General features: G+C 35.0%; 1 protein-coding gene and 1 long non-coding RNA gene across 3 annotated transcripts in view; both read right to left on the bottom strand.

The window, feature by feature from the left end:
• Positions 1–25649, bottom strand: part of Cda5 (Chitin deacetylase-like 5) — a 120090-nt gene that overhangs the window by 59622 nt on the left and 34819 nt on the right. The window lies entirely within an intron of this gene.
• LOC149502883 (uncharacterized) lies at positions 23181–23770 on the bottom strand. The gene is made up of 2 exons (XR_016323085.1): positions 23640–23770; positions 23181–23604 (listed from the first exon to the last, which is right to left on the bottom strand). It is a non-coding gene; the product is annotated as an uncharacterized LOC149502883 (long non-coding RNA).

Genomic DNA, 25649 nt, shown 5'->3' with positions numbered 1-25649 from the left:
AAGAAAGAAATCATGGCTCCGGAATATCCGGGAGTGGACCGGTATTGCCTCCGTCGAACAGCTGTTCCGGCTGGCTGCAGATAAAAACGAATATAGAAAGCTAACGGCCAACCTTCAGGATTGAAGAGGCACTGGAAGAAGAAGAAGAAGAAGAAGATACATAAAGTAACATGCACTAAAGCAATTTACAAATTTCTTTCGATGGATTTAAAAAAAGCGCGAAAATGAAGATTAAAGTTTACGTTGTTATTATTTTTAAAATAAAACATATTGGTGGATAATTCGTATATAACAAATGTACATATAATGTTCGAGAGAAATGAACATATGTGTACATATACAACATATAAACATAATATCTTATTTAATATATTTAAACACAAACCCATGAAAAAGATTTGTATGTGTAGGAATGTGAGACTTCATGATAAAAATTACCGTTTAGTACCTTAAGTGTAATTAAAGATTTCCAAGTATTTTTTTTTTACAAAATATTATTAAACAAAAATATCCAGCTCTCGGATATATCACTGAAACATTAATTAATATTAGATACCAAGTGTTTTCAATGATTTCGTAACTCTTATTATAAAATTTACGGACCGTGTGAATTTATTTGTATCATTAAGGAAACTTTTCGGACCGTTTTACGCATTTTTATTTAGTGATTATAATTGTTTTTGTAATAAAAACAAGGACCATTTACTTGTTTATTTTTATTGTTTCCCGTTCAAAATGGCTATGTGGAAACTTTGCAATGAATTTTATTGAATTGCATTTTTGAAAGTTAATTTTGCAACGTGCCTGCGCCGTGTTCAGATTGTAATGTCTTTACACTGCAATATATAACATAAAAAAGTAAGAAACGTTTTTCATTCACCTACATTCCAAGAAACCTGATATCCCGCGAATTTTAAGGCAGACAGGATGCATTCACCTCATAGACCTAAATAACCACCATCCTGTCTATATCTGTCGCGAGCAATCGTGATTTCCGGCTTAAGGGATGAGACAGTAATTAAACAATTATGACTTCGACCTCATTTCTCAAAATGGCGGGCGATAGTCATGTTCTGATGTCTACAGACCTCGGTGAATCATGTAATGCAGCAAAAAAATTACTACAACTGGCCTAAACCTGTTACTTATAACTTTACTAGAAGTCGTGCACAAGTATCTTGACGCGACGATCGCAATCAAATAATTTCTCAATCGATCAGTTACTTTGTATTCATTAATCGTGATTAAAACATCTGTATTTTTATTATTAAATAAAATCGGAATAGCGCTCTCCAACGATTCGTGTCGGCTAGTTACAAAACCTAACAAGTCAAGCGCTAAATGAGATCCTTATAAGATTTTAACATAAATTCCGCCGTGTCGGTAAGACTTTTTATACAGTCAAATTCAGAGTTCCCACTTCGTCGCATGTATAATAAAGTTGGCTGATTTGACATATTCGGTCTTGGCCGAACCGTGAGCGGAATCTAAGCCTTTGATTAAATCAGTATATCTAATGTGAGAAATTTTGCAACACAGTCGCTTTTAGAGACATTAAATAAAAAGTATTTGCACTAGTTAGTTAAAAATTAATCCTATTTTTACGACATAGGTAACACCTTTCTCTGGCCTATCTGGAGGGAAATGGTTACCGTAGTACATAGATATCACAACGTAAATGACACAAGCCGCTTTGAGACATTATGTCAACGTCTCAATTGTATTATTTCATATCCATCAAAGTGCATAACTATCAGAAGATCAGAAATATTGCCCGTAATGTACTTTTAGTTATGATAAGATCAGATAAATATGATATTATGTTCCAATTGTCTATCCGTGCTAGCAATATTCCCATCTAGCTTTCCTATCTAACTCTTCCTCTTCTTATACAATCTTATATACGCGTGGTAGGGAGTTAGTTCACATACTAAACCAAGCCATCTGACTAATCCTTCAAAAAAACCATGCATTTCATTTCCAAGTATAAATTTATCACGGGGCGTGGGTTACTGCAAAAAAACAAAAAAATACATACAAGGCCATTTAAAATCCAAAGTATAATAAGTCTATAATAGGTCTACTGAAAGAAACACGTTATCTGGACAACTGCGAAATGTATAAGAATCGTTTAGAAGGGAAAAGTTAGAACTGATTGTGGCAAAAACTGAATTTTTAATAGTAATTGGGCATATTTAACTATCGCACCAGTAGATAATATCATCCCACTTAATTTTGCAGCGAATCATTCCTGAACTGCTATATAATTTTTTTTTATTGCTTAGATGGGTTGACGATCTCACAGCCCACCTGGTGTTAAGTGGTTACTGGAGCCCATAGACATCTACAACGTAAATGCGGCACCCACCTTGAGATATAAATTCTAAGTCTCAAGTATAGTTACAACGGTTATGTTGCGCTAATGGAACTGGGAATACAACCACAGCCTTTGGCCCCAATATCATAAGACCATAGGTGATAACGCGATCTATATTAATTGAAAAAGGCGTGTCGTTAAAATACCGATGAACATTCTCCATTTTGACCACCATAAACTTGAATCATGAAACGGATACGAGATGTCATAATATTACACAATACGACAAGGTCAATGTCGCTGGGCCGGCTCCGTGGAAGGTGAAAGCAGTTTACATCACCAATGTAAAGTGCGACGTCCGATCGAGATTCAATCATTACGCAAACTCTCCGTTTGGTGAGGTTACGCGTGGACTTGAACTCATTGCTGCTACTAGTTATATGTTTAATTTGGTCGTTACTGCTAATAGTGGCAGATGAGGTTGCAGCTCATTTGATGAAGAGGGATCATCCATAGATAATAGCAAATTTATGAGCACAACCGCGTTACTGCGTGCAGTAGTTATAGTATTAATTGCATTATTGAAAAGTTTTTAGCTATCTATCGCAATACCGTAGCATTTTTATTAGACGACCGCAATAAAACTTCACCTGAATTCAGTTTAGAGGAACCTGGACGAGAGTAGTCTGTCTTATCTGTCTTACATTAGTAAGGTAGCCAATTCACCAATGCTTATCTCGAGGTAGATGGAGACATTTACTTTGTGTTCTTTATAAGACTCCGGTAAGCACTCAAAACAAAATTAGGCTGAGTTTGCCTCTAGTACAAAAACCTAAGCCGATACTGGTTGAACAACTCTAGTGCGCTTGTAACAGACTTAAAGCTGTCACCTGTGTGCACTTGAACACTATAAGGTATTTGCGTTGCGCAACACGATGAATTTACAGAGATATTTATTGTTTTTCGCGTCTATTATTCTCTACGACCGTTATATTTTCACACATCGCAGTACCACAGGGGCAACTATACAAAAACAAATTCAAAGTGAATGTCCAGGCTACCCGAGGGAATAGGTTGGAGCCCACAAAGAAAACGATTAAAAAAATACTTAGATTCCGTTTTCTCACCCCGCAAAACAAAAGTAACATGGTTATTTACATTTACTTTATTATCACAGATTTCGCCAAGACTATACTATAGACATATAATATTAAAAACAAACAATATTAATCTATTTTCAATTTGACCACAGACTTTGAACAACAACAAAAGTTTGACATTCAAATTCTGTTGAGTCAATTTTTTTATTTTTTTAATGTACTTTTTATGCATAATAAAATAAAATATTAACATTGTGCACTCCTTCTTTATATTCTCTATAAGTGTGGGAAATTTCATACTCCTCCATCCGCGCAATTTTCGTAAAAAGTTCATAGTAATATTATATAGTAGATAGGTATATAGTAAATAAGTATATAGATATAAAGCATACATAAGTACATAAATATGTCTCTGGTACCCATAAACAAAGGGAGTCCTAAATTGAGACCGAATGATCGTGTGTAATTTGTTCCCATTTATCATTATTATTATCTATCGTATCAATAATATTACTAGCAGATACGAGATATTTTTTTATTTAGAGGTAGTGTTGATTAAAAAATGAATAGTGGAAACTGTTAAAAAAGGAAAGTGTTAAAGTCGTCGTGGCCTAAAGGATAAGACGTCCGGTGCATTCGTGTTGAAGCGATGCACCGGTGTTCGAATCTCGCAGGCGGGTACCAATTTTTCTAATGAAATACGTACTCAACAAATGTTTACGAGTGACTTCCACGGTGAAGGAATAACATCGTTTGATAAAAATCAAACCCGCAAAATTATAATTTGCGTAATTACTGGTGGTAGGACCACTTGTGAGTCCGCGCGGGTAGGTACCACCGCCCTGCCTATTTCTGCCGTGAAGCAGTAATGCGTTTCGGTTTGAAGGGTGGGGCAACCGTTGTAACTATACTGAGACTTTAGAACTTATATCTCAAGGTGGGTGGCGCATCTACGTTGTAGATGTCTATGGGCTCAAGTAACCACTTAACACCAGGTGGGCTGTGAGCTCGTCTACACATCTAAGCAATAAAAATAAAAATAAAAACTTTTCGTTATTAAGGAAACAATTGTTAGGAAACGAAAAATCACCCGATATTTACATTGTCTGCTATCAAACTATTTCACAATAATTAACCACAGTTTACCGGTCGTTAAGGGTAATTTACGTTCTTTTATTACACAAGTAGAAATCGTTTGTTTTGATTTTTGTGATATTAGAACAAAAACACGTACATTGCAAACACTAGCGAGGTCTTGTCTCATTTAAGTAATGAGATATAGCAGCTATATCCATTATATTGGATTTTTAAAGCGAATTATGTTTCGACACTAATACAAAACAGCTTAATGCAGCTTATAATTCTAATGATTTAATTATTCAATTATTACTACTGGTTCTGCGGCCATTAAGCCTAGAAATTCCGACCACATTAAGAAGTCTTAATAATAGCAACTTATAATTTAGTTTTAGTGTTATGCCCTAACACTTTTGTATGTCCAGGGCTATTGTGGCCTAAAGGATTAAACGCCCGGTGTACTCGATCGAGAAATGCGACTGTGTCAAGGTCTAAGTCCCACTGACAGGTCACTCACGTCTCTAGAGAAAAAACTTACCTAACGTGAGAAAGCGGCACTCACGTCTATCAGCCCCCCTAACCACTAAAGTAACAAAGGTGATCTCGTTCATTTATCTAGTGCAACAAAAATAGGGTGAAAATGTGTATATAAGTATACGTATCTGATTCCCATAACACAGGGGATCCTAATTTGGAGCCGAATAACCGTTTCTTTTTATTATTTTTGTAAATCATAGTATTATCAGCAAGGTGGACCTGTTAGGGACGGTATTGTAGACTCTATCAACTATTAGTACCGAATCATAGTCAAGTATTGCCGCTTCAAATGGAGAATTTTCTTTATTTAATAACCGAGTATATACTTTTTTTTCATATCTAATCGCTGGTAGCCTAAGGAGCTATTCTAGCAACGTTCAGATGAGTAGCTGAACTCAAGCTCATAGGTTCTCATTCTTAAAATTTGCTATCACTAGCCCTAGCAAGAGCAATGCTTCCCTGAGTCTACCACCGGGTCGGAATCGCCACTCATTGAGAAGACCCGGCGAGAAACCCAGTGGGTTATAAACTAGTATAATATACTGTATTGATATGATTGTTGATCTAATCTAATCCTGACTGTTACCACAAGGTCTCAAAATATGGGACAAAATCGTGTATTGAAACCGATAAAAGCGTATGTAATATGTGTATATAAGTTTTAATCATATCAAAATGTACCATACTCCAGTTAAGCGAACAACCTGATCTGATTGCAAGTGAGCGGAGTAGTTGGCCTCGATTTGACCGCGCCTAACAAGGGCTGCAGTAGCTACGCGGAAATAGCCAATGGAATTATAACAATAACTAGAAATAACAGCAACTAAATTTTTCCACCTTCTTTGGGTTGAGCGTGTTGCCAGCCCGTAGCTATTTGCCTATTTCGAGGGTAACGGAGTTAGCTTTCCAGCTTAAGGGTTCGAATAACGGTTATACAGTAAAATGGAGTCTTCGACCTGAATTATCCGATAGTAGATTCAGCGAAGCATTGCTCTTGTTAGGCCTAGTCTTAGCCAATTCTCACAGGTTGAGCCCGTGAGCTCACCTACCCATTTGCGCGTAGCTGGAAAAGCCTTAGGCTAAAAACCGAAAGAGAGGAAAAAAAAGAGAAAGAAAGAGAGAGAGAGAGAAAAAAGAGAAAAAACCGTCGCAATTGATGAGCCAAACGAATGTCTTCTTAACTTTCGTAATAAAAAAATTACACGTCACTCATGTAAAGAAATTTATTTATGACGACAGTCTGCCAACTTTGGCGAACCCACGTCACAAAAAGTCTATGAACCAGTCGGCACGATAAATCCGCAATCGTCATTGTAAACTGTAAGTGTCTGTAAGTGAAAGGCGAGGGTTGAACGAAACTGGTTCATGACCTTCGCGTGTAAAACCCTGATTTCCGCGTTCACGTCGTCGTCGAGACGTTTTGTTCTCAATCGATTAAAAAACGTAAATTATAGAGTAATGTATGTCAATAATTGCCATTGGAAAAGAACTAGCGGCTAACTGGTTATACGGCTTCGTTTAAAATTTTAATGTCATTAGCATCTTTGTGATTTTTAAATAATAAAAACTACTGCTTCATCCAGTAATCTTATGAGCTAGATTTTACATCTATACTAATATTATAAAGAGGAAAGATTTGTTTGTTTGTTTGTATTGAATAGGCTCCGAAGCTACTGAACTGATTTGAAAAATTTTTTCACTGTTTGGAAGCTACGCTATGGCCGAGTGACATAGGCTATATTCTTTTTAAAAAAAAAATAGGGATCCTTACTCAAACTCAAATAATATAGCTCAAGGTGTAAAAAAATTACCTAAAATATCCTTTACATCGCGTGCCCTGCGAAAACTATTGATGATAGAATAAAATAATGTACTATGTTATTTACAAAAAGGGTCGCGACAGCATATGTCTAACTATTATATTTATGCCGCAATGAATGTTCTTTTATTTAAAAAAATAAAACAACGTCGTTGAAATTTTTGTTAAAGACCCGAACGGAGCCGGAGCGGGCCGCTAGTAAATCATATTTTTGATACTGTACTATCGTTCTTGAGAATGGATTTGCAAATATATTACAAACTGATCTTAGTCTTATATAATCAATGTAATTTATAAGAAACAAAAACATTGAGCTGTGATATTTCATTGACCCGTCAGCTGGCAATGTCGACATTTCTTAAGTAGGACGTATTCTGTGAGCGCGCCCTTGCAACAGTCGGCCTTTCGACGTGACGTTGAATCAGCGTCACTTACATACTAATTTATTTAATCCATTAACTGCATTCTTATTACAATGCCTTAAAATCGTAATTTACTGAATGTGTCTTCAGAATAGTTTAACGATGAAAAAAACGTGACTCTGTGCATACTTCAGATCTACTCCCGTGACATTAACAAACTGTTCAATTAATTAGTTTGATCCTTGAGCTATTATTAACTATTTAATTTAAGTTACCATTCAACAACCTATTTCGTTATTATTTTTTCAAGCACTGTCGTAATATTATAAAGTAAACAAGCTTTTGCCCGCGACTCCGTCCGCGTGGAATAGTTACTTTGGCATAAATTTTACTCCCACTTCATTTACGTAGAAAGTGAAAATATTTTTGAATTATAGAATGTTAAGGAGCTATTTAAGCCCCTATTTTGAAACATTATTTATTGGTGATTCACTTGTATTAGCCTTACCGTGATATTATATAGCCTTCCTCAATAAATGGGTTATCTAACACTGAAATAATTTTTCAAATCGGACCAGTAGTTCCTGAGATTAGCGCGTTCAAACAAACAAACTCTTCAGCTTTATAATATTAGTATAGATAGAAGTCTTAGATAATCGTCTTCTTACTACATATTGGGTTCGTTCATAGGACTTTTGCTAGAGCTCAATTTAGTCGCGCACGATTCATAAAAATGTACGTACTGCAGTTACACAATTTATCTCCAGAGTTTGTATAACGTCTTGTAAAAGATCTAGTTTGTCAACGGGTATTACCGACCGACCTTAGTACATGTAGTAGGCGTTCGCAATCTTTCATCCGCATCGAAGATCATGTCAGATCAATTTTTTAAATAAACAAAGACGCCGGTGCAAGGCCACAGCGTCCGCCCTGGCTTCCGGCGACATAATCTTGATACTTTTCGATTGCCCGTAAAACACGACTACGTGACCTCGTAATGTGGTTTAGAACGTTCACATCGGAAGGTAACCCTTTTAACGCTGATCTTATTTTTACATAATTTGCAGAAATTAATAAGGATTTAAAAAAATACCTTATAAACATTAAATTTAAAAAAAACATAAATTCACAGCAATATAACTTATAAATGCTATTAAATTATTAAAAACGTTATGCATGCGCGCTTTGAGGTACATCCGTACGGGTCGATACCTAATACCTACATACATACTTAAAAATCTTCGCAATAGTCGGTATTTCGATGCTCCGCACTTTGTTAATAGAAAGACGACCTATCGACGGTTCGCACTCAAAGGGTTAACGAGAAACTAAGTTTTAATTGTCGCACAAAAAGTTTTTTGTTGTAATACTATAACGAACCAGTTACGTAGCGATCGTCTTTGTTACGTCAAACATTCCTTGGACAGTTCGATTTTATTGTCTTATTATGTTTTTTTTATGTTAGAGGCTGCCGACTATCGTAATGAGATCCGGTTTTAACGATCGCCGAACACCTGTCTCGAAGTCTTCCGCCTTAGGAATTGTACGATAACACGTTAGCAACTACTTTGCAATTCCTCAAACTAATTATGTAAATTTGAATACGTGCATTTCAAATTTCGTCTCTAGGCACAAAATGATTATATGAAATATGAAATGAGCAGCGTGAGTGCCATAAATATATTTCCTATTAAATTGCCGGGAGGCCTGGCAACACCTCATAAAAATAAACAATCAGGGCCCAATTCAGGAAGTGTTAATTTTACGTGTAATTTTTTTATTAAATAAATCTTGCAAAAATTTTAATGAATGGTACAATTTTGGTTTGTGTTTCTTTGAACGGTAGGCAGCGGCTTGGCTCTGCCCCTGGCATTGCTGAAGTCCATGGGCGACGGTAACCACTCACCATCAGGTGGGCCGAATGCTCGTCTGCCTACAAGTGCAATAAAAAAATAAAAAAAAACATGCCATACACTCCAACTAACGCCGCTGTCGATAATATATTTAAATAAGAACAATGCGTACATTAAAACATCTCCGACCTGCAATTGCTAGCAAAAATCAACTGACACTCAAATTTTTACTGGCGTTTATATTATTGCTAACTACTCAATAAATGTGTAGTACTGAACATACATTTTATATTAAGCTGGGGTAAAACGAAGAAATTCCGATTTTTGGGACAAACAGTTTAGTGACTTATGACAACATAATAATAATCTTATACCTTTAAACGAGCAATTCTTGTATATTCATATATATGTGTATATAATCGGAATCTCGGAAACGGCTCCAACGATTTTCATAAAATTTAGTATACAAGGGATTTCGGGGGCGATAAATCGAACTAGCTACGATTTATTTTCAGAAAATGTTGTTTTATTCGTGTTTTCAATAATCAACTCTTCCCGACATCTATTGGCGAATAACAATACTATTTTTCTTAATTGAGGGCAACTAACCGCTTTAAAGACACAAAAAAATGGCGTTATTTAAAAAAAACCGGTCATCATCTAGTATGCATTATGCATCATATTATGCAGTTGCAAAATAAATCCGATATAAATGAAAAATAATAGTAAAGAATGTACGTTACCGTTTTGAAATATTTTTGTCGCTCACAATCAACTATATACTGTATTTGACATTTTTTATAAATCTAAACGATTTTTATATGATTTATAAAAAAATTACACATCTGTCATCAAATTAACATATTTATGCGAAATAAAGCACAAATAATCATATTATACAATCAATTGAATTCAAATATAATCCATAAAATTTCAAGTACGTCTCTGTCATTAACCAAAACGTTGTTATTTCAAAACCAAATGCCTGACATTATCGACAAGATGCAATTACATTTCATTAAAACTTTATTGCGTTCTTGTATCGATTGATAGTCGAATAGATTTGTTGTGTGGCTCCCCCATTTGGAGGATACTTCTTAATAGAACGACACGTACATTTTAATTTAAAGTTGGAATGACTAGTTATAATTTATGATAATAATATAGAATCCGTAAGCCTTGACACCCTTAATCCTGAAGAATATTCTGAATTATAAATTTACTAATTTCCAGATTATACAATACTTGTAATTTTTTTTTTTATTGCTTAGATGGGTGGACGAGCTCACAGCCCACCTGGTGTTAAGTGGTTACTGGAGCCCATAGACATCCACAACGTAAATGCGCCACCCACCTTGAAATATAAGTTCTAAGGTCTCAGTATAGTTACAACGGCTGCCCCACCTTTCAAACCGAAACGCACTACTGCTTCACGGCAGAAATAGGCGGGGTGGTGGTACCTACCCGTGCGGACTCCCAAGAGGTCCTACCACCAGTGATTACGCAAATTATAATCTTGTGGGTTTGGTTTTTATTACACGATGTTATTCCTTCACCGTGGAAGTCAATCGTGAACATTTGTTGAGTACGTATTTCATTAGTAAACTTGGTACCCGCCTGAGATTCGAACATCGGTGCATCGAACACGAATGCACCAGACGTCTTACCCTTTAGGCCACGACGCCTTAAATCTATCTCATTAAAACTAGTTCAATTGTTTTTAAATTACAGATTTTGTTTAGTATTGAAACTCTTTTGCTCTATAAAGCTACAGCGTATGCTGCTGTTTCATAATGGGAGAACGGGAAGACTTGCATTCGAGAATTCTGATCATACTAGGTTGTGCTTCGCTGGTCATTGTGGCGAACCTTAGCGGAGATCTATGCAGTGGACATCTGGGAACTAATGATAACGAAGAATCATACATACTATTGGAATATGATTATAGTTTTACTGCATAGAAATGAACAAAGAATTTCCACAAGCGTATTGAATAGCCACAAGAACCTCAGATTACAGGGAGCCACCGCCTCAGATCTCACCACGGAAGAGTGATATCGAGAAACAGCATTGAAACCACATTCCGTGAACGCGTCGCGGAAAGCGGAGTAAACGCGAATATGATTATCCGTGTTTATAAATAGGCACTAGATGCGATAAACAATTAGTTACACATATTTCCACGATAAACATTTCACTTCTTACTACTAATTAATATTACGTTTTTAATCATTAATAATCATTATCATAGTGTATACAGATTAGATTCAAATCAGTAGTTAAAATATATTTTGAATACCGCTCCAAATTGAAAGACGGCACGAAGAAGGAAAAGATAATATTTTTTTATTAAAATCATTACACCATCATAAAGCTTTTAAACCATATTGCGCGTCAAGTAATCATCGACCACTTTTTTTTTTTATGATTTAGGGCTTACTGGTACCCCGGAGGCCTTTTCAGTTTCACAAGGACAGGTGGGCGAGTGACCACAAATAAAGATCAAATAAATATCTCTGCCCCTGGCATTGCTGAAATCCATGGGCGACGGTAACCACTCACTATCAGGTGCTGCTGCTCGTCTGCCTACAAGGGCAATAAAAAAAAACAAAAAAAATATTGGACGAGCATGTAACCATATATTAAAACAATTACTTAGAATTGAAGACATTTCTAGGTGTTACACTTCAGTGTCCCTTACATATATAATTAAAAATGAAGACGAGCTCAAGCATGCGTGGAAATGCGGAAAAGTCTAGATGAAACAGAAAATTGCACTCGCACCGAACTAGCTGATCGGTTGTTTTACAATAATATTTTATTAGTTCCGTTAAAACTTGGATTGATTGAAATCTCATAATAAACTGTGAAAGAGAAAACTATTATTAGTATTTATACGATCTCCCCTAATCGCATTAAATTTTAATCGCCTTGAATTTCTAATTCGAATACACTTGAACGCACGAAAACATCGGAAACTGATAAATAATATTAAATAGTTGTTAAATGTCATGGGTTTCATAAAACTCTAAAAGTGTCTACAATAAATCACGTTACTATTATTATTTTTTGGGTAGGTATAGACGCCGGAGTACCACATGTTGGACTCGAGGCGTATGTACCAAACGGGAATGAGTGATTAAGAACTAGATCAATTATCCTCCTCCCAGCATACGCAAACTTTACAAGCCATCTAGAAATGTTTATTCATTAACAAACAGCTTGGATTCCGCACCAAGCACTCGTGCGTCCAATAAGTGCACCGCCTCATGAAACACATCTTAGTGGAGCTCAACACCACAAAACCGATCCCCACTGGAGCCCTTTCCTTCGATATAGCGAAGGCATTCGACGAAGTCTGGCACGAAGGTTTGATTTACTCTCGTGCTCATCATACGAGACTTTCTGTCGAACTGTTCAATTTGGTCCCAATACCGGACTACTGGCAAAGCTGCTGGAATAGCCCCTCTAGGCTACCAGCAATTTGGTAGGAAAGAAATGTATTCCTTTTTACACGATAATATTCCTTATTCATAATCGATTACTACGATTTTCATCTACTAAAGATTAGAAACAAAATGCTGCTTAACATTGATTGAATACAATATTAGATAAGATAAGCATCAACACAATTCATGCAGTAAAATACCATTGAAACCAGCCGCACAGGAAATATGTCATCACATCTAAAACTGCCGCCGAAGTTTCGTGGACGTAATAAAATAAAATGGAACTGAACTTTCTTACTTTGAATTTTTCTTCGGTTTCTTCGGAAAAGTAATGTCAAATTAAAACTAAGCCGTATTTCATATTCCTTCATAGAATTTTGGTTATCCCAATCACCTAATTGTTTTAATTAAATAAATATTAGCTAAATGTAACACCTTTTTATTAACACAAAATAACATTGTAATTACTGTATATAACTTTTAATTGTATAAGACACGTAGGCGAATTTATAAGGTACCACTAGCAAGCCTTAAAGGTTTTTGTGGTACTTTAATGTTAGAAACTAAATTTGTTTGTGGTCGATAATTCAAACATAAATTAAATAAAAAAATTCAAGTACTTTTAATTTCGCGCATATTAATTTAGATTTAATTTCGTTAAAACTTAAAACGTAAAATGTTCAAAACGACAGAAATAATATTGTACACCTAAGGACAATAATAAACATATTATTGTACATTAATATAAATATTTCAAACAATATAATACATTAAAAATAAAATACTCTGTTTATGTATAAGTAAAATGTGCGTTCTTATAACTAAATCGCATTTAGTTATAAGAACAATCTAGAAAATAAAAATGTGAATTGCATCCACAATTTGGGATGCTTTGAAAAAAACAAATTTAGATTACTAAAACTTGATTTAAGAATGAAAACAGGAAAGAACCTAATTTTTAGGGTTTTTAACTGCTACTGAAAAAAAATAAACTCTTGTTGAATCTTCTTCACATTCTTACACCATCTTTATTTTAGAAATGTGATAAAATAAATACTTCACGAGGAACAATATCATTTAAATATAGGAACATATTAAAAGCCTGATAGTAAGCAATCGTCTATATAATAAACATGATGAAACAATCAAAGTACCAAAAACGAGCTCTCTCTAAAAACGGAGGTCCGAAATTTTATTTAACGTCAATGTGTCGTTTCGTAGTTTCATACCCGGGGATTGTATTAACATGTGCAGGATTACGAAAATAACTCGAGCCAGTGGTGAAACTAAGCTACATTATGCATAATACTAAGTATACCGGTTTATTTTTGAAATAGACCTTTTGAAACCATTTTTGAGCCGGATGACATCGAACGATTTAAATTTAGGGTGAAATTAATTTGTAAGTCTCTACCTATTTCTCAGCCATGTGCTGAGGCGTGATGAGTATGTCCTTTTTTTCAGTGAGTATATCCTAATTTATTGTAAAACAACCGAGGCTTCGTACTTTAAGCGCTTCAACGTCACATCATTAGAAGACGTAATCTCGTCTGCCAGTCGAATCTACCCTAACCATTCCTTTTTCTTTTTGGGGCCGGACCCGAACCACCTACGAGGTCCCCGCGCCTAGGGGGCGCGCGGGTTATGTGGGACTGGTCCGCGACTACGAGACCGCGGGCCCAAGGATGTTTTCAGGGTCCTACCCACTTAACGACTCCCCTGCACTATTCGCCCAAACATCCGATTCCCTCTGAGGTCAGAACCCGGTAGAGGTAAAGGAGTTACCACAGTCAACACTACAACCAGACGGCGCAGATCACCCCAAGAACGCCTGGCTGACGGAGCCTTCGAAGCGAATCGAAGGCTCTTAAACGTCGGCCGTCTCGGTAGGGCAGCCTGTCCAAAAATAAATAATTGAAAACTAATAAGATAAAATAAGTACGTATCTATCTACAAGCCGCCTTAAGTCCAAGGTAGCAATTTCGGTAACATTTCTATAGACCCTGACAATAGACAAGCGTTGTTTAAACGCATTAGTCCTTGGACTACTTAATCGTCACGACTCTTATCAGGGAGTATCAGTACACAAAGATAAAAAAAACAAACAAGCAAACAATATAATAATATTACGTTCATCTGACAATTGTCACAACTGCAGTGAAAGCTGAGTTTACACATTCAAAAAACATTGAACGAAAAACGAAAAAACTTGTACTGCATCTGAAACTGAAATTGCTTTTTAACGAGCTCTAAAGCCACGCTTGATCAAACTACTCGTGACTAAAAACTCTGTTTTATGCAATAAACATAATCCGTGAAGGAAGTATAATACAAATTTTCGTTAAGTTAAACAGTGAGTTGTCGTAAGAATGTATTTGGTAATGCTATCTATCATAACTGTGTGTCTGACCAGTTTGGTTTATTATAAGGAGAATGACATATTGACATTTGAATTTTATTTATGTTGTTACATCCCAAAAGGCATCAGTTGTATGTCCACGACACGACGAAACATGATAACAAAAAAATTGTCTCTAAATAAACCGTTGTACACTTTTATATATTTGGGCATTGACATAACAGGAACTGAAATGAAAATCGATTATACGGCTATTAATCAAAAAGTTTTTTATTTCATCGGAGGTGGAGCTCACGGCTCGCCTAGTGTGGAGTTGTTTCAGAGTGCATAGACATCACAATGTGACATCTGCTACGCATGTAGAGAGGCGACGTCGTTCTATTACAGCAGCCCTACGCTTTAAGCCTGATCGCGAACCGGGGTTGACCCAATATACCCTAGAATATTACTCGGAGAACACTGCTGTCCATTCTCTGGAGAATGTCTCAGTTAAATTTTGGGGCACCAACAGGAAACGATGAAGTGATGCCACTCTAGGCGAGACACCAATTTAGGTGATTAAGAATCGATTATTTTTCAAGTGATATTGACGATCCAAAAACGGTTGAAAAAAAATGTTAAAGTTTTAATTTTGTATTTCGAAAAAGTTAATAAATAGAGTACGTCTAAAATACCTCTTATTATGTTAAAATTTTAATTAAGCTAATGTCCAAATAAAATGCCACACTGGCTGATTTTTACTAAACAAATTATAATTGACTTCTGGATTCGTAATTGATTCACTTTTCTATTGAGTCGATTTATTATTAAACTGATATATAGATAGAATTGATAGGTAGATGACATCCCATTAAGAAAACCTACAGTACACTTGCGCAGACAACAATCGAATTCTTCTTCAAGAACATTCGATAATTTTTTTAATAAGTAACTGACCTAATAACAGCCGCGAATTTTATTAAAATCTGCCGAGCCCTTAATATCTGAATTTAAAATATTAGCTACACACATGAAAACATATCAGTACCTACTATATATTCAACTCGATCATCTCATCTATATTTTTTTAATGCAAATTAAACATCACATGAACTGTTCGGTACAACAAAAAGTAGGGGGTCAACGACTGATGCTCTAACCCGGCAATTAACGTACATTTATTAGTGACAGCTCATGCGAAGAATTCAATTAATTATAAATTTTTTCTCTGTTCTATTATTCGATAAATCTATATATTAATAGGTGAAGCAAAATCTTTGTATCCCTTTTTACGAAAACTGCGCGGACGGAGGAGTATGAAATTTTCCACACTTATAGAGAATATAGAGAAGAAGTGCACAATGCTAATATTTTTTTTAAATAATGCATAAAAGATACATTAAATCAATAAAGAAAACATTACACACACTACGTACCATGTATTTGACGCACACACGCATGCATACTATTTATTGTCAATTCTTGACGCCTGTTGTCAAATTGAGAATAGATTAAATATTGTTTGTCTTTGTTAAAAAAAATTATAGTGTAGTCTTGGCGAAATTTGTGATTATAGAAGTTTAACATACAATCTTAATACAATTGTGTACCGTGAAGTGTACAAACTTACAATTCCAATTAATTATAGTCGAATTTCGACTACTGCGGGACCTCTAGTTCTTTTAAAATTATACACATGGGTTTATTAAAAATGTTCTTAAATGTGGATTTTAAATAAAGCAGAATAAAATAAGCTGGTTTTGAAATTGTCACTACAAGCACATAAATAAAATAATTCATGTTCTTGATATTTTTAATTAGTTCGTTATAATCTCGTTAAATGATTTAAATGAAATGATGATAAGATTATTTCTAAGAAGGAATGCCATATGTTAAATTCAATCAAATATATTCTTATCGTTATGAATAATTGTATTCTTCTTCTTCCTCAACCTGTGTACACCCAAAGCTGAGTGTAGGTCGATTCATATTATGCACTCCATTATTTTCGATCTCTTGCCTTTCACATCCAGTCCTTACCATTGTATTAATATTGTAATAATAATTAATGATAGCAATTCCATTTTTATACAGTTATTATCTTCTCTTAATTTTGAAACTTAAACTAAATTTTACGAAAAGAGGTACAAATTCACTATGGGCAGCTCGAAGACTAATGAACATAATCTCGGAATTGTTATTATTCAAGCGTCTACTGTATACAATTATAATCCCTGGCTTTGAGTCAAGTTGCTATATCAACTATAAGCCCAAACTCGATCCGACGCTCCGGTTCTGTTCACAGTATTACATAAACCCCACTACACTTGTTTCTTAACGCTTTTACTGGGCAAGTAACTCCAAAGGCTGTTGTGACATATTGAACCAATTAAAGCCATTGGTATTGCGAAAATACTTTAGTGTGTTAAGGAATGCCTGAGGGCTTTATAATAGAATGGTTTGATTACACCGTTTGCAGCTTCATTTCCAGTTTTATTATCTCGGCGCCACGAAATTAAATTACTAATCTATCTATCTCTTTGTTGATAATTAATAATTGTTTGAATTATAACTATTATTCACTTAATGATCGGAGTTCAGCCATAAACACTAAATCAAGATTTAGTTTAGTTCAACGTTTTATAGATTTTTTTCTTTTGTATTGTAATTATGAAAAAAAATCTCCCAAAAAATTTTTTTATAAATAAAGTCGTTCATAGCAATTAAAGAAAAAAAATCAACTGACAGAAAAAGAAGAAAAAAATAAACGTATGTACCTACGCGTATCTGTGATATAAAATCACAAAAATACAGAAAACAATGAAAAACCTTTAAGAAAGGAATAAGCTTGTGTATTTATTTACTATGAAATATTAATATAAAGTCGATTCTCAATTTGTTATGTCGTTTACCGGTGCTATTATCATGAAAATTAGACCGTGTAGTTGCTGCTCGACAGAAATAGACAGGATCCATATCGACTCACAAAATCACGGGTAACTTTAATATGTAAATTTATAAAAAAATGTTATTAAATTAGGATTGTTCGATGTTTCTTTTTGATAAAAGTAATTCTTAAAGATTGACGGCAACATGTGAGCTACAATTCAATTACAGCCCTGGAAAAGTCCGATAAGGCGCTTCTGATATATTCGAAAATCCAATAATTGACCACGAACACCTCACCATAATGTACTTAAGATATTTCTGTCAACAAAATCATGTAACGCTCCATTTTAATATACATTCAAAATTTTTATTTATTGCTTAGATGGGTGGACGAGCTCATCTAGTGTTAAGTGGTTACTGGAGCCCATAGACATCTACAATGTGAATGCGCCACCCACCTTGAGATATAGTTCTAAGGTCTCAGTATAATTACAACGGTTACTCCACCCTTCAAACCGAAACGCATTGCTGCTTCACGGTAGAAACAGGTGGGGCGGTGGTACCTACCCGTGCGGACTCACAAAAGGTCCTACCACCCGTAAGAAGTGTCAAATGATTAGATGTATCTCAATGGTGTTTTGACACATAACTTTGATACATAACTAAAAACTTCTTTGTTTACGGTCGGCAGCTCTATGTTAAGTGTGCGGGGCGTTACTGGCCCGCAATCGATATAAGCTTTACCAAATGTATTGCTTAACGTAAAAAATGTCTGAATGTTTGTTTGTTAGTAATTGGTACTCATAACACAGGGAATCCTAAATTGGCGCCGGATGAAAGTGTATGATTTTTCCCAATTAAAAAAAAACACATTGATACAATTATATTTAAAATGTCTGGTACATCTGTATATCTTATAACAACCTACCCGTGAGGGCTCATAAGAGGTCCTACCATCAGTATAAATTCCTACTTATACGTACAATTTAAAACGACAGTGTCCAAAAGAATATATTATATTTATATTTTTATATTTATATTTACTAACAATCACGCCACATTAACTGGTCCCGTACTAAGTTCGTAAAGAACTTGTATTACAGGTACCAGATAACGGAAATAAATGTAAGATTTTTATTATACACATACATATATTTTAATAAACATCCATAACCCTGGAAAAGACATTTATCATACAAATATCTTTCCTTGGCGGGATTCGAACCCGCGACCCCCTTGTGTAGTGACCATGTCACTTACCACTACACCAGACGGCCGTTATTATATAGTTAGAGCGAAAGCGATAAATAAATTCATATTTAGCAATCAGGAAAAACGTCGAGCGATACGAACGGGATACGAATTTCGCAAGCTTCGCAATATCTGATCGGTAAAACGTTCTGTTACAGTATTCGTGATAACAACATTACGCAACGGCCAAGTCGCACCGACCATTCGTTAAGGTGTGTAACTATTGAATTATTTCACGGAATCGTCGTGATTTCCGAAGTTAACGTAACACAAACGTCTTTTATTCGTTCCCTTTGTTGTTATGTTTTCGTGCGATCGATCTGTTTCACAATTGTGGCTAATCGAAGTTTTACTGGAAACTAGTTTCAAAGTACAGTATAACTTATTCTGCATTAAAAAAATCTTATCTAAATTGAGAAGCGGGATCGTCTGCATACGTCGTCGTCATGGCCTAAAGGATAAGACGTCCGGTGCATTCGTTTCGTATCTACGGATGCAACGGTGTTCGAATCTCGCAGGCGGGTATCAATTTTTCTAATGAAATACGTACTTGACAAATGTTCACGATTGACTTCCACGGTGAAGGAATAACATCGTGTAATAAAAATCAAACCCGCAAAATTATAATTTGCGTAATTACTGGTGGTAGGGCATCTTGGGAGTCCGTACGGGTAGGTACATAGTCTAATTCTGCCGTGAAGCAGTAATACGTTTCTGCTTAGCCGTAGAATCCAATGATATAATTAGAAGCAAACAGAAAAGTAAATATATTATAATTGGTATCCATGAAACATAAAATGCAAAAGTAAACTCATTTCGGTGATCAGCAAAAGATGTCAAAGAGATAGCAGGAAGTTCTTCAACTAGATCAGCCATGAAAAAAAAGGTGATTACATTTGAGGCTTGAGAGACACCTTTGCCAGTAGTGTAGTAACAATAAACCAATTAATATGTTGAAATTTGTACATAATTACTTATCTGAATAAAAGGCTATTATTATTATAGTAGATAAAAAGCAAAGCGTGCTTGCTGTGCTCGTTTCGCAAACTTAAGGTGGGACAAGAATAATCAGGTGTCGCCGCGAGATACGATCGGCACGGCCCGATCTGGGGCAAGTTCGTTTTATGTAACGCCTATGCTGAAATTGTACACGTTTTAATTCAGTTTACCTCGCAGGAACTTCGCAAATTCGATTCGACTGACCATTTGTAAGTGAAAAGAAAGTTTAAAAATCGAGAAACGTGAATCAAAGTCGAACAATACTCAGACGTATCATTCCTCCTCCTCCTTGCGTCGATAATCCTCAGTGCTGAGGGTCGTGGCCTTCTCCCGCATACCTTGCCTGTCACCAGCGGCTTCTCCAGATTGTCACCTCTCCTTCTGGCGAGATGTGGTACTGGAGGAAAATGCTCGGGATTCGTTGGACAGAACACAGAACCAACGAATCCATTCTTATCGAGCTCAAGACTCCAATGCGCCTCAGCACTACATGCGCACGGAGGAGTTTCGAGTTCTTTGGACATATCATTAGTAGACATAAATGGGACTGTTTACGAAGAACATTTGGCTAAAATAATTCCATAAATAAACGACTTGCAAGCTCTAAGTTGGCGTCGCATTATATGCTTTAGCAAATTATGTTATGTTACGCGCAATACAAATTTGCAAAAGAACACTATTGGTGCAATTGAAATTAAAACTTAGGCTTCATACGCCAACAGAAAATATCATTATCTTTCTCTAAACTAAGTACAAGGCCTTCAACTATTGATAACGTTCCACGTTATTGTAGAGCAACTGTATGACCAGGTATTTTAATGAAACTAGAACTGATTGTATAAAAAGTAGAATCGACCTTCGTGATAAACAAGTACAATCGCTATGTACTAGATATAAATTAAAAATAATAAACTCCTAAATTAAATAAAAAAAATTAATAAAATGTAAGTGCAAATTCATTGTGAAGTAAGGAGTTATGATTAATGTCCCAAAATGTAACTATCCATAATAGCTTCAAACGCGATAATTTATCACCCTCAGTATCTTTTTCTTTCGTTTTTTTTACAGTATAATATAATAACACAAACTTTACTATGGTAAGAATATGAATGCGAAAGTAAAAAATATCACCATTCTTATCAATATTGATCACAAAAATATTTAAACGTTCAAATATCAAGTCAACTTACTTTCAGGACCAAACCAGATATAAGATATATGTTTATGCGATTCTTTTCAATAAAACAGCATTCCTTACCTGCGAAAAAAAAAACAAAATCAAGATGTGTTGTCACAAAATTTATACAAGGAAAAATCGTGAATTCCATGGCACTGTTGAATTCCCTTAAAATAAAATTGGGGTTATATTGCCTGCTGTTAGGGCCAAGAGAGAGAATCTGGTTTAGCGAGGGATTTTAAAAAAGCAAGATTAATTTGTAGTTGATTGATTTAATATAAAAACTGTTCGACCCTTCATAAAGGAATGCATTACGCTTCCATATATGTATACTAAACAGACAGGGCGGTGACCTTCAATGCCGAGATGCGCTTACGAATATCTCCCCCTCCCCAATCTCCCCCCAGCAACCACTTCACCCCTGCCCTGAGTGGCAGGAAGTTTCTGCCCGGGTAGTGGGGTTCACCCCGAGGCCCGCTCCGCACCCCCGCAAGGGAGTACGACGACCCCGATAGATAGGTGATACCTACCCGCGCGGTCTTACAGTAAGCCCTACCACCAAGTAGGAAGGACTTTGTGAAGCTCTTATTTGTTCTTTCTATCCATTCCTTTTTTTTACCAATAAACACATACATTCTTAGACGAAAATTACTCTTTTTTTTTCAATATTATCGGAATTTATAGCAAACAAGAATAGAACTTAATCAATGTGCAAGCCGTAACGTGACTAATGGACATCAGCAATGCTGAATGAAGAGTGTTTTAAAACTCGTTTAAAGGAGGAAAGTTTTGGTTAATCAAAGATTTGTTGTAATAGTAGTTAATTGATGAAACTAATGTTACGAACAGCATTTGTCAGTACTAAATCTATTCTAATAAGCTAGCTTCTTATTGATCAAATTCAACCAAAATGAAGACAAAACGGAAAACTATTTTAATATCAACACAATAAATTAAACAGTGCCATCAACAAAACCAGTCAAAAACCCGTCGAATAAAATTACAAAATCGTGACTGCCAATTTAAATATTCTCATAAATTAGCCTGCGTATTAAATCTAAAATAAAATTTAAAAAATCATCTAACTGTTTGACCGCCCCATTAGTCAATTGGTTAGTGACCCTGACAATAACATGAGATCCATTGGATTCTCAGTCAGAGTCAGCATCGCTGTAAAACCTATTCGTTATACGAGGTATATTTTCGTTCTAATTGATAATTCCGGAATTTAGACATTGGCTGAGTAATTTGTGGTCATTTAGAGTAGGCAAATATTTAATTTTTTTAGAATGTTGTGTTCACAATGGTTCGTAAAAAACACGTTAATTCCGTCTGTACATTCTGTCGATTTAAAACGTGCAAACATTAAAACAGCACCTCTTATGATGAAATAAATCCAAACTATAATTAATTATGTCTAAGTTTGACACTTGACATCTCTCGGCTAATGATTAATTAGTCAAGAAGTTAAAAGGTCATAAATAAATCACATAAAACGATAAAATAGAAGAGTAGATGAAATAAAAACCACAATACAATACAATTTCAAATATGCATATTTTATAAAGTCCACGTTTTTCAAAATGTAAGGATTGTTTAGTACTTTTATTAATGTAATGTTGGTGTCGAAACGAAGTTCAATATACTATTATATATAATAATATACTACTAGCTGACCCGGCAAACGTTGTGTTGCCTTAAATAAGATTTCTAGGGAAATTCTAGTCTAATATATAAAATTCTCAAAAACCTCATTCAACCACATAATATAGTAAGCGGCACGTAAGTTGGCAAGGTTTTGGTGCAGAGGGGGTAATGTCGCGCATAGTGTACATTGCAACAAAAAAATGGTCACTTTTATTGCCCGCATATAATATATTATTATGTTAATTTTATTTTATGAAATTTTTTATTTGCCATAATTTATTTTTAAGCCTGTGTGTTTAGAAGAAAGTTAAAGAAAAGAGAGGAATTCGTGAAGTGTATTAGGTGTTATAAATAAAATAAACTACTAAAAGTTAAAAAGTTTATTTAACAAAATATACTTAATATTAAAAATTATGTGTCGCCGTCGTCACTATCATTTTCTAATAGTGCTACCCCTTGGATTAAATTTATGGTAGGACCTGAGCTGGTGGAAGGAGTTGGCTCCTCATCGTCGACATAACGAAGAGTCGCTGTCGTCACTTGCGTAAATAATAAAACGCTCAGTGACCGAATCGACTATAATTATGGTCATTGGTATTTGGTCCTGGCATTGCAAACAAATTTAAAACAATAACACTCGTAACAAAAACTAAATTTAAAATAATAGTAACAACTCGTAACAAAAACTCAATATAAATAAAGGGTTCCTACAACTTTAGTAGGCACATGTGTAACCGGGAGCGAACGGAACGTGGACGCGGTGCGGGAGGGGAGAGTCGACTGACTCACCTCGAATATATTAAGTGTATAATCTATGGACTCACCAATCGCGCGCTCGGAACGGTGCTACGTCTTTCCCCGCGTCCCGCTTGACAACCAAAGAGACCTAAAAAACGACTTCTGCGCATCTAGCGACTCTTGCCAAGTTACGTGCTGGGGACTATACCTCATTATAAACAAAAAAAAAATTATAAAAAAAAAATGTTTGGGGTGAACAACCCTTATCACTTAGGGGTATGAAATATAGATAGTAGCCGATTCTCAGACCTACTGAACATACTATTGATACACAAATAAAACCAAAGAAACATGGCTGAAAAATGTATAGTGAGTAAGACAGGAGACCGGCTTCGTCCTCATCCCTATTACGTGATGTTTGCTGGATGAGTGGTGACACCTGGCGGGGATAACTGATCGATTGATAGTTGATCAGTAGTCGACCGGCGAGAGCAGGAAATCAAATTGAATTAAAAAAAAAAACATAATTAAAGGAACTTGAAATTATAAACTCTGAATAAGAATTTATCATACTACAATTATAATATTTGACTGCCATCTTGCAACCTTATTGCGGATCTGTGCATAGAAAATAAAAAATAAAAATCGGGATGAAAAAATAGGGGTTGATCGTATAAGAGTGAAAATTGAGAGTAATATATTTTATTTTATTTTAAGTCATGACAAAATAAAAAATAAAATCTTGCCAAAAAATTTAAAATTTATAATTAACAAATAAAAAATAGGGGTTGATCGTGGAGGGGTGAAAATTTCAGAGTAATATGAATTTTTTTATTCTAAGTCATGACAAAATAAAAGCAAAATTCTTGCAAAAAAATTTAGTTTTTAATTAGCAAATAAAAAATAAGGGTTGATCGTAGAGGGGTGAAAATTTAGGGTTGTATGTATTTTTGTATGTTGTATCATAAAAAAATAGAAATTAAAAATTTTGTCTAAAAAATAAAAATAAAAATTTAGGGTTGGACTACCCCTAACATTTAGGGGGATGAAAAATAGATGTTGGCCGATTCTCATAGATACCGGATAAGCACAAAAAATTTCATCAAAATCGGTCAAGCCGTTTCGGAGGAGTATGGCAACGAAAACTGTGACACGAGAATTTTATATATTAGATATTATATATATCCTATATACTATATCCACTTTTAATTATGTAATCATATATTAAATATATACCATATACTATATCTACTTTTAATTATGTAATCATTATATACAATATGTATTAAGTATCATTGTATACACTGTTCTTCAGCAAAAGCAAATGGGCATTAAAAATATTTTTTGTTAAAACAGTTTAAGGATTTTTTCTAAAATGATGTAGCAATAAATAAAATAGGTACGAGGAATACTTCACGTATCTTACTCGATAACAACTAAGCATTTATGTCTAGAATCATTCTGTGGATGCATTGCATTGCACCCTTGGCATTAGGTCTTGGACAATTACTGCTTAGATAGTAGACTTAATAGATTTGATATTAAAATTCGATTCGAATTCGATAAAATATCGTTTTGAAATAAGATTTTCTCCACAACTGAAAAAGCTGGTAGTATTTCCTGGAAAAAATTCTTTTTTTTTCTTTTATCTTCCGGACTACCGGGTTTTACAATTGACCCAGTATTTCTAATTAATGAAACCATCAAACCGGAAACTTCATTCGAATATAACGTCAACTTTTGACAGTTGACGTCCGACAAAATTATTAACATATCACTAATCTAATTCACGCAATTCATCGATTACCTTCAAAAGCGATTATCGATTCGCTACTCTCTATTACACCATTTCCTTTAATCTATTGAAATCATCCAATCCCATGAAAGTATTACGTAATTGAACTACTTTTCGCCAATTGACGGGTATATTATTACTCTAAACTATTGACTTTGTATATTTACTTCGAATAATTGTAGTGAGGCGAATCGCATTGGCTGAATCCACACGATTTAATTGATGGTTATATCAAATAGGCATTCACTAGATTTCATTAGATCACAAACTCGGTTATATAAAACTTTCGACCTATTTTATG

Source organism: Bombyx mandarina, chromosome 05, assembly GCF_030267445.1.
Source record: "Bombyx mandarina strain Sakado chromosome 05, ASM3026744v2".
Taxonomy (NCBI): Eukaryota; Metazoa; Arthropoda; class Insecta; order Lepidoptera; family Bombycidae; genus Bombyx; species Bombyx mandarina.
This window is presented reverse-complemented; position numbering and strand designations above follow the sequence as displayed.